Source organism: Melospiza melodia, chromosome 3 (genome assembly GCF_035770615.1).
Source record: "Melospiza melodia melodia isolate bMelMel2 chromosome 3, bMelMel2.pri, whole genome shotgun sequence".
Classification (NCBI taxonomy): domain Eukaryota; kingdom Metazoa; phylum Chordata; class Aves; order Passeriformes; family Passerellidae; genus Melospiza; species Melospiza melodia.
This window is the reverse complement of record NC_086196.1, coordinates 115,348,476-115,358,051: the sequence shown is the minus strand read 5'-3', so window position 1 is coordinate 115,358,051 and position 9,576 is coordinate 115,348,476. Positions and strand designations below refer to the sequence as shown.

The 9,576-nt window shown below is 42.2% G+C and overlaps 2 long non-coding RNA genes across 3 annotated transcripts; one reads left to right on the top strand and one right to left on the bottom strand.

Moving 5' to 3' along the window:
* Positions 1–65: 65 nt before the first annotated feature.
* LOC134416315 (uncharacterized) lies at positions 66–2,418 on the bottom strand. Of its 2 annotated transcripts, none has more exons than XR_010027227.1 (3): positions 1,861–2,418; positions 1,621–1,719; positions 66–741 (listed from the first exon to the last, which is right to left on the bottom strand). It is a non-coding gene; the product is annotated as an uncharacterized LOC134416315 (long non-coding RNA). The 2 variants fall into 2 exon arrangements; XR_010027228.1 differs by having other exon boundaries at positions 1,621–1,714.
* Positions 402–1,830, top strand: LOC134416317 (uncharacterized). Its single transcript, XR_010027230.1, has 2 exons — positions 402–535; positions 1,289–1,830. It is a non-coding gene; the product is annotated as an uncharacterized LOC134416317 (long non-coding RNA).
* Positions 2,419–9,576: the final 7,158 nt, after the last annotated feature.

Genomic DNA, 9,576 nt, shown 5'->3' with positions numbered 1-9,576 from the left:
GTTTGGGGGTTTTTAATTGAGAAAAACAACAGCTGTGGATTTTTTTTTGTTTTGTTGGTTTTCTTAAGGCAGAGAAGGAAGAATTGGATTACTGATTTGGATAGACAAATCACAGAAATACAATCATAAAATTATTTGGGTTGGAAGGAACCAACTTTCAAACTTACCTCCAAGTGAGTGCAAAATCTCAGAAGCCACAAAGAAAATACAAGAATGCCAAGACCTATTAAATAGAACTTTTTTTTTTTTTTCATGATTGGGATTGGCTATCTTGTTGAGAAGAGGGGTGAAGAGAGGGTGCAGGGGTACAGAGCTCTGAGGAGGAGCCGTGCCTTGTGCCCAAACTGGGTAAGAGCCCCTTTAAAAGGCGCTGTGCTGTCCGGGTGTGCAGCTGTCCACTCAGGAGAGGGGACAGACACACTCCGGGTGCTGCTGTCCCCCAGGGGGATGGAGCTCCATCCTGCCGTGCCTGCCTCTCGTGCTGCCCCGGCTGCAGCGGGGCTGGAGCTGTTTCCATGCGGAGCTTTATCCCCAGGTGAGAACGCTGCTGGTGGGGGCTGTACCTGCAGAACAGGTGATGGGAGAGACAGGGGAGCGCTTCTGCTTTGGGGGAACCAAAGGGCTCATCTCCAGCCCTTCAATCGGGACAAGATCCTGAGTGACAGCCAGTGGCTCCTCTGAGCTGTCCCCCGGCACCGAGCCAGCCCGCAACATCCCTGCGATCCCTGCCGCTGCTTCTCCCTGGATTCACATGAAAAACGAGAAGGAAAAAGCTACACAAACAAACCAAAACCAAACCACAAACCGAAGGGGAAAACAAAAAAAAAAAAAAAAAAAAAAAGGAAAAAAGAAAGCCAACCAGCCCAGGAGATCAAATACATATTCCCCCAGTAAAATTCTCTGTTAAATATTAAAAATATGCAGGCATTTACAAAGAGATGGAAACAAAATAATCAGCAGTGCATGGAGGTGTTTCTGACTAAGTGCAGCGGAGTTTTGCTCTCTAGCTCAGATACAAAGCTGTGGCACTCGGGGTTAGGAAGAGAAGGGCTGACAGATTTAACTCCTGCACCACCAGCGGTTCCACCGCCGCGATAAGGCTGAAACCTGATGCCAGCGTGACTCTCACACATCACAATGCGAATCCTGCCACTACCACAGAGTTCAGCTCTAAACACCAACAGTTAAAGCGGCAGCTCATTTCCACGGCATGTCTGTGAGAAAAGCCTCGCTCGAGGAGAGGCTCGTGGTTTATTTATAGGCAAAACAGCTGCTTTGTGCATTCCAGGATCTGGCTGAGGTCTGCTCCCAGCCCTGCATGTTCGAGTTACCTCGTGTGCAAGTAAAACGTGGAGACCCTTTCCAAAGCCTTTTCCACTGGATGAGACCTCTCCTGTGGGACACAGCCCCACTGGGGACTTTCTTTACTCATAAGAAAAATGATAATGTTTGATGGTGGTGGCAGACTAACCTACACTACAACTTGGGTTAGTTCATTTTAAAAAACAACAAGTTTTCACAGCTGCCTTCCTCTCCTGAAGTGCTCATTAAATATACAACAAACAAAAGCAAATCACAGCCTCCAGTCAAATTAATAGAGAAGATGAAGATGCTTCTCACCTGCACATTGGAATGACTCCTCTCACACCACCCAGAACTTTCTTCCACTGCTCCCCTTCTCCTCCTCTGTTGCTGTGCATCTGCCACCCTGCAGCTGAACTTTATAAAATACTTTTGTGTACTTCTGGTAGTTAACACTGGATACATGCATGTGTCAGTACAAACAAGTATAAAACTCCTCCAGGTTATTAAAAATACAAGTGCTGAGAACTTTTTCACACTCTCCACATTTGCTCTCACCTGATAATATTCATTTCCACTCCAAGTTTCCAGCTCCCTCTAAATATTTCATCTCCCGTGGATTCTCACTCTTAAATCACACCACTGAAACAGCCCACGCTCCTACCCCTCTTATATTTTTATGATCCTTTTAGAGGAGTCCTGTATCATTTATTTAGATTAATTATTGCTTTTCCCCCTTAAAAGCCACTTCATTTAATGCAGCTACCACTTCCATGTTTCAATGCACATAGAAATGGGGTGGGTGTGTGCTCTGACATCACGATCAGCATTTTGCCAAGCAGCAAGCTGCAGTTTTGCCAGTCTCATGCTGGAGGAGAAATCAATGACAGATTCTAGATCCTTCATATGCACACAGACTGCAAAATGTCAGACAAAAGTAAGCAAACAATTCCCTTTCCCTGGAATTCCAGTCCAGTGTCTTTGCCCAGTTCCCAGAAGTCAACATAAATCAAGACAAGACTCAAAGATCAAGACACAAAAAGACTTCCCATTACTTACAGAGCTTCAGAATGAATCTCTGCAGCCATGAATAATCCCAAATGAACTGGCAGCACAACACACTTCCTAAAACAGAATATTTACATGCACACAGAGGGAAAGAATGGGAAAAACTGGTGGCTGGTAATTCAGACACTCCAAATACATTTGGAAATATTCATCAAACAGGTTAAATCTGCTCTGTAGCTTACTGAGGCACACAAAACTCATACAAAATACTGAATGCTTGCACTCAGGTATTAACATCAATTTAAATGATCAGTTTAATTAAAGCAGGCAAGTTTAAGCACAGACAAGCCCTGCAGTGACTGGGGAGGGGGGAGGAAGCACTGAGCTGTAACTTTGCCTTTCCCCAAACACACTCATCCCAATCACACACAGTTTGCCCAAACAGGAGCTCTGTGTGGCTCTCCCTCCTCTGTGTTTTCCCTGCCTTCCTGAAAGCTGCACCAACTCCCTGGCTCTTTTTCCAGGCAGGGCTGCTATAAAGGGACTCCGGAGCTGGCAGGCAGCAGGCACAGGGCTGGTACAATCTCCCTGCTTTGCCATCTCCTTCTGCAGACACTTATCCCAACCTTGCAAGCCAAGCCAGGCATTTTCCTCAGGTTTATCTGCTCCATCTTAAGCAGTAGGTAAGATAAATTCCTTCAGCGGCATTCCAGCCCTCCCTCAGGTGATTCACAGCTACATGAAAGACTTAAAAGGAGTTTTTCCTCGGAGTTGCAAGTCAGCATGGTGCACACAAAGCCCATGCTAATTTATTCAGCTCTCTTATCTGCCTTCTTTCACTCTCTCAGCTGATACAAGGCATGCCAAGTTCACTAAAGCTGCCCTGCTGTTCCCTTCCCCTTCCAGAGGGAACATTCTCTGTACCTTTTTAGCAAGATGCCTTTTAAAAATAGGAACACAAAATCCAGCGCTGGGCTCAGGATAGCTATGGGAGACACAGCAGGTGCAAACATTCTCTTACACAGCGTTTTCTCATGATATGACAAAGGAAAACTTTTACTTGCAAAGGTCTTAGAAGGACTTTCCAGGGTAATTTTCATCCCAGTGCTTTCCAGATATGGCACCCAAAATCCCTTTCAGCCTACAAGTACCAGAAAAATGTTTCAAAAAGCCAAATTGTACCAGACAAGACTGAGCTTCCTGGAGAGGGCCAGAAGGTGTCTGTGCCTCTTTAGCTGCAGGCTGTCCTCAAACTTCCCACTTTCATCCAATTACTACTGTCACAGAATTCCCAGTTAAAGACACAGTAAAAAACCCAAATATAAATATAAATTGGAAAGCATGATATTACAATTAGTTATCTAATATTCTATTTATTTATATAATATTTATACATATTATACAAATAAAGCTACAGAAAAAATTCTGTAATTTAAAGACAGCACAAGTTAAATATGTGGAAAAAAACCCAGAACAGACAGCACCCACTTTAACATGGAGCTAACTGAAATTTGGAGTTTGGCCCAGACAGAGCCTTCTTACATGCAGACTTAGCCCTGTACTTGGTGTGATGATTCAAAAAGTCAGTTTGTGGTGCATCCAGTCAAAAATTTTCTGGATGAGCAACATGCTACTGCTTAATTTGGAGTTTTTCCTCTCTTGCCTGATGCTGAACACATAGCAGTTAACTGGAGATCAGCTTTTCGTTTTCCAGGCACGGCAATTTTTCTGTGCTATTGAATTCACCATGTTCAGGGGGCAGTTGGTTGGTTCTGTGGAACCCATTTCAAACCCAGCCCTAAAGATTTTCCCACTTTGCAGGAATTCCCACCCACCCCTTGGCTTTTTCTGCTCAGTGGCAGGAGCAGTGGGAGCAGGTTTGCTCCCTGCAGGAGCAGAGATTTGGACAGGATTCCCAAGCCAGGGGAGGGCAGTTAGAGATCCAGTGTCCATAAGGAGTGATAAAGTGAAATTTAATCTCACTGGGAAGCAGTGACACCTCAGCCCACCACTCAGAGGGTCAGCCACCCCTTCAGAAGGCAGCACACCGATTAAATGACCTCATGCACTCCTGCCTGAGCATCTTTTGTCCTGTCCTGGGGTGTCTCACAAAGAGCTGCAGTGCTGACAAGATTTGAGTGTGCTTTGAAGGTGCTTTGCAATTGGTTACAAAGGCTCACAGACAGCAAGGAGCTGCTCCAGCTCCTGGCTGAAAAAAGAAAGCTGGGAAAGGGGAAATTATCTCTCAATGAAGAGTGAAAAATTTTTACCATAAAACAACAAAACTGGCATTTTCAAATTACAAAGCAGTACCTCAGAATGGAATATAAATGTTATTAAAAATTACTAGAAAGAAAAAAGTTTTCCCAAGCATTGACAGTGATTTTAAGTGGTTCACACATCTTTTGCTTCTAATTTCCCCCTACAGTTTTATTTTCAAAGACCTCAGACACCTTCTTGCTTCAACATTTTAGGAACAGGCATCTCATTTATTGTAGCCCAATAAAGCACTGAACCTAAGTCAAGCTCAGTTCCATTTTATTTTACTATCAGGTACAATAATGCTGCAAGCCAAAAATTTAAAGGGAGATTTTGGAACTAAGACAATGCCTATTTACAAACAATTATTAACTACAGCCTCATTATGCAATTGTTTCCACAATTTTCAGGACTGGAATTTGTCTTCCCAGTCTATTTTCCTCAAACTGTACCAAGCACAAAGAAGTTCTTGGTGGCATCTTCCAAGCCAAACACTCTACACCAAAATGCTCTCAAACCACTCATTTTTTAAAAGACAGAATGATTTAGGCACAACAGTATTTTTCAGATTCCTTGTGCTTAAAATATTCTGTTGAAGTACTCAGAACTCAAGAAGTTTTGGAGATGCTGATTTTACTAATGCTGACAAATTTGGCCAAAAGCCAAATCTGCCTCCTCCAGGCTCCAGAAGGTCAAAGAGGAATAAATGGAGCCATGAATCAGCCCAGAAATGTGGGATTAGAAGATGTGCAGTCAAATCTTGGCCTCATTAGACTCATTACAGCAAAACTCCCATTGCATGGCTTTAGTGGCTACAGGGGGAACACTTTGCACCCAAAATATCCCGATTAAGGTATGAACCACTGCTGCAGAACACTGGATCTCAAATCCAGCAGGGCAAATTTCTAAATCCTCTTTCAGGGCAGCTCTGCTTTCTGTTGGCAGGCAGCACGCCTGGAGTATCAGACACTTCTCCCTGTCTCCCATTCCCTTATTTGACTTTGCTGACCCCAAATGAGATATGGGGAATCACATCTCATCCCCAGGCACGCTCCTGCCCAGCCCTCACTGTCCCAGGGATCCCTGCCCAGGTGGGGGATTTATTTACAGGCACAGGAGCTCAAAGAGCTTTTCCACCTTTTTACTAAAACCAGACTCTCTCTGCAGGTGAGAGTCTGGTTTTAGTAAACTGGACCATTCCAGGACCATTCTCCTGCATTTCCTGCTCTGCCTCATGGGCTACTCGTGCTGTGAACTTGATTCATCATTTTGTTGGCAACTAGAAAAGCTTGTGCAATCTGCAATTCTGCTCAGCTATGGACAGAACTGAGCCCAAGAACTTACCAAAACTCACATTTATCGCTGCAAATTCATCAGCAACAAAAATAGAATATGAATTTAGCTTGCATGCTATTGAAATAACCTGCTAAGCATTAATGTACAGGCAGCAACCAGTGGCTAAAGGGATATTTTCTTCTTTAACACATCCAGTAGAAGCTTAGGATCCTTTTGCTACCTAGCAGAGAGGCCTTTTATGTGTTTAAAAATAGCACTAAGAGAAAAATACTTTGATTCCTCAGCACCAAGTGCTGAAGGCTGCTCAAAAGCAATTGATAAAGCCCAAGAACCCAGTGCAACACCTTCCAAGCAGTTACAACCAGAAATTGGAGAAGAATCCTTTTTGGTGCATTTTTTTAACCAGCTTTTCACAATTCTTCTTACAAAACCTTGGTGTTATGTAAGGAGAGGTCTGATTCCCACACAAAGCTTCATAGCTCCCCTAAAACTGTGATCAGAGATCCTGCTGGCCAAGCAGCCCCAGACAAAGGAAGTTTGGGCAATGGGTGTCTCCAGAGTGATCCCAAACATTCTGTCACATCTGCCCTTGCTCAGGAAGGGAGAGCACTGTGGGTGGCAATTTCTGCAATTTCACCAAGGCCATGGGAAGGGATCCCAAGGATTCGAGGGCTTTGGATCAGTTCTGTGAGGCTCTGAACTATGGAGGAGCCTAAAGTCAGTATGGAACCACTTCAAGGCTTCCTTCTCCCAACTGTTGCTTTCAGACTGGCAGACAAACACCCATATTTAAACTGCATTACTAACAAATATATTTTCTCTGGATGCTCTTCTTATTTTTGAATATCCTCTTGAAAACAAACAGAAAGAACTGTATTTTAAGGATGAATAAACAAGTTGTTGTTATTATCATCATCATCATCATCATCATCATACTGTGTTCTTATATCCCACTGATGAGGGTGATAGCTATTGAAAAGCATCAGGAAAAATGAATCTCAATATCTACAGAAAAAGTTCTTTAAAATCTGAAATGGATCTGTGCACAGGCACAATTCAAAAATTAAAGCAACTCTGGACTAGTTTCAAGGGTTCTTACCAAGGAATTTCTGTGGCAGATGTAGCAGTGATAGCTGCAAATGTTTGGAGAAAGCATATTACAGCTTTAATAACATTGCAGTGCATGGGTACTCACCAAGGAACAAGCAGAAGCACATTTATGCAGAGCAGGGACAAATCTCTTCACATAAGGAGAGCAGATAATTAAAAATCCACATCCCCCACTGAACAGGCACTGCACAGGGAAACAGGGCTCACTGTGGACAAGAAGAAACATGAAGATGAGTGAACATGCAGACTGGAAAAACTAAATCACCACCAAAGGAAATTGGTCAGAGAACAGAAGCTGCAAACAAGGGGAGGGAATGCATTTGTTCAAATTTTACTGAAAGTCTGGTTTTCTACAATGACCTTGGCTGCTGGCTGCTTTAGTTGCAGTAGCAAAACAAAAACAAAACAGGAAATTCCACAGTTGTCTGAATCAAAAAGTGCTCAGAAAAAAAAAAGGAAATGACAAAAATTGGAATGATTTTGGCAGAAATTCAAGCAGAAAACTTAAGTCCAGTTAACATTTTTATGATTTCTTTAAAAATAATTTTAAAGATTTTTTCTTATTGGTATTTTATTACAAAGCTTTGTTGAGATAATATCTTGCTTTTACATAGTTGAGCATAACTTTTTGGCTTTTAATCACTTAAAGTAGCAGCTGATAATATTTTAGCAGTTGTTTTTCAGTATTAGGTAACTTAAAACTGCAAAACCTCAGTGAACTCCATTCACACTGAATGTGTGACAGCATCTGTCAGCATGAATTAATTTTATTTTGGGATCATGCCTGTTTATCAGAATATGCCAACAAAGGCACAAAAAAGCATCAAAGCAAAAATAATCATCCCTGAATTAGGAGGCCTCTTCCCATCAGTGGCTGCTGCTATTTCCCTGAGGATGGGCAGGTGGAAGCCTCACTGGGCTGCATTTTTTGTGTGCACTCATTGACTTCAACCAGGAACAACAGGGCCTGGAACAGGGAGCACAGAGGGGTCAGCACCTGTGCAAAACTCAAATTATTAGAACTAGAAATAAAGCTGCACAATGTCTAATGACTGCAAGGAAAATCCTGTGTTCCTCCTTGGTGTGTAACTTAAGCACAACCCTGAGGAAAATTATCCACATGTCTTTTATAAAAATGTCTTGACTCTGTTATCACACATAATGTGTCAAAAATAGGTCTTGCACATGAGTTTCACAAGAAATAAGTTTCGTGACTATTATTTTCTTAATTTCCATGATAAACAGCCATGCAGGGATTGGGCCTTTTTTATTGTTCCAACAAGAGAAAAAGATGTTTCTCTCTAAAATAAAGGCTGGGAGATAGATCTAAAATATGACAGAACAAAAAAAATTGTATCTGCAGATAAAATATGAGATGGAGTTACACAGGCTGGGGGGAAAAGTAAAAGAAATCTAAATATTCCTATCTGAACAAGCACTTGTGTGCCTGTGTTTCACCTGCCAGCTCCAGCTGTGCACAGCAGTTCCACACACTTTACTCACAGGCTGCTCCTATTGTCTTGGGGGACTTTTGTTTAGTCTGTGCTAGATGGCTACATTTTAAAATCATAATAAAAGAGAACTCTGCATTATCAGAACTCATGCCAAGCAACTATAAAGAATTTTGATGGCTCTTTCATTTCACAGGAGGCTTTAATCTGCAACAATTACCTTCTCCAGCATGTGTGTGTTCCCCCTTTGTGACTGACAGGGAATACAAAAGCCAGGATAAGTGATTTGGCCACCAGCCATATGGATTTGACCTTTTCATGGAAATGTTTAAAGCATTGGCTGCTCCTGAGGTTTAATCCTCAGCTCCTCACTTGGGCAGAATGCTTGCAGATCTGGAATTTTTCCTACAATGATTAATTGAGGCATTTACTCCTGCTCCCTTGCTTTCCCAGGCAATGTGTGGCTGACTTGAGCACACACCTTCACGAGATCCACAGAAAAGAGGCAGAGTTGCAGTTATTTCTGTATTCCTTTCGTGTCACTACTTATTATTATCAGGTGGGATGTAAAACATCTGGAACAGAGTTAACACACTCCAAATAATGCAGGGTTCTTTACAAAAACATCCTTCCAGTAAAATAAGGAGTTCTTGTGTCTGTGTTCACCTCTAGGCCCACTGCTAAAATGATTATTTGAACAAGATGTAGCTATTGTGTGGTTATAGTAACTTCTCATGGGTTTAGATTCTTACTGCTCTAAAATTGAATAAGCAAATTAGCATAAGAGGAAAAAATATTTTACTGAGACAGTTCAGAGCCTATTACCACAAATATTCAATAATCATTTCTAAATGACCACTAGGTGCCATTTTCAGTTTATGGAAAAGTTTGACTTTGTAGTGTGGCAAACTGCTAATTAGCAAGTTTGACATGTAGCAAAATATTTGTGGGCTGATTGTTGAGCAATTACTTATTCAAACCTGAATTCTGGAATTGCTCAAAACTTCTGATGTTTTCCTGTGGTTACTCTGGGAGAAGCAGAGCCATTCTCCAAAAGACCCCCAACAAAATGTCATGAAATCTTCATTACCTTGAACCAACCATTCCTGCCTGCACCTTTCAGCTGTGCTGGCATAATCAGAAAAGAGAA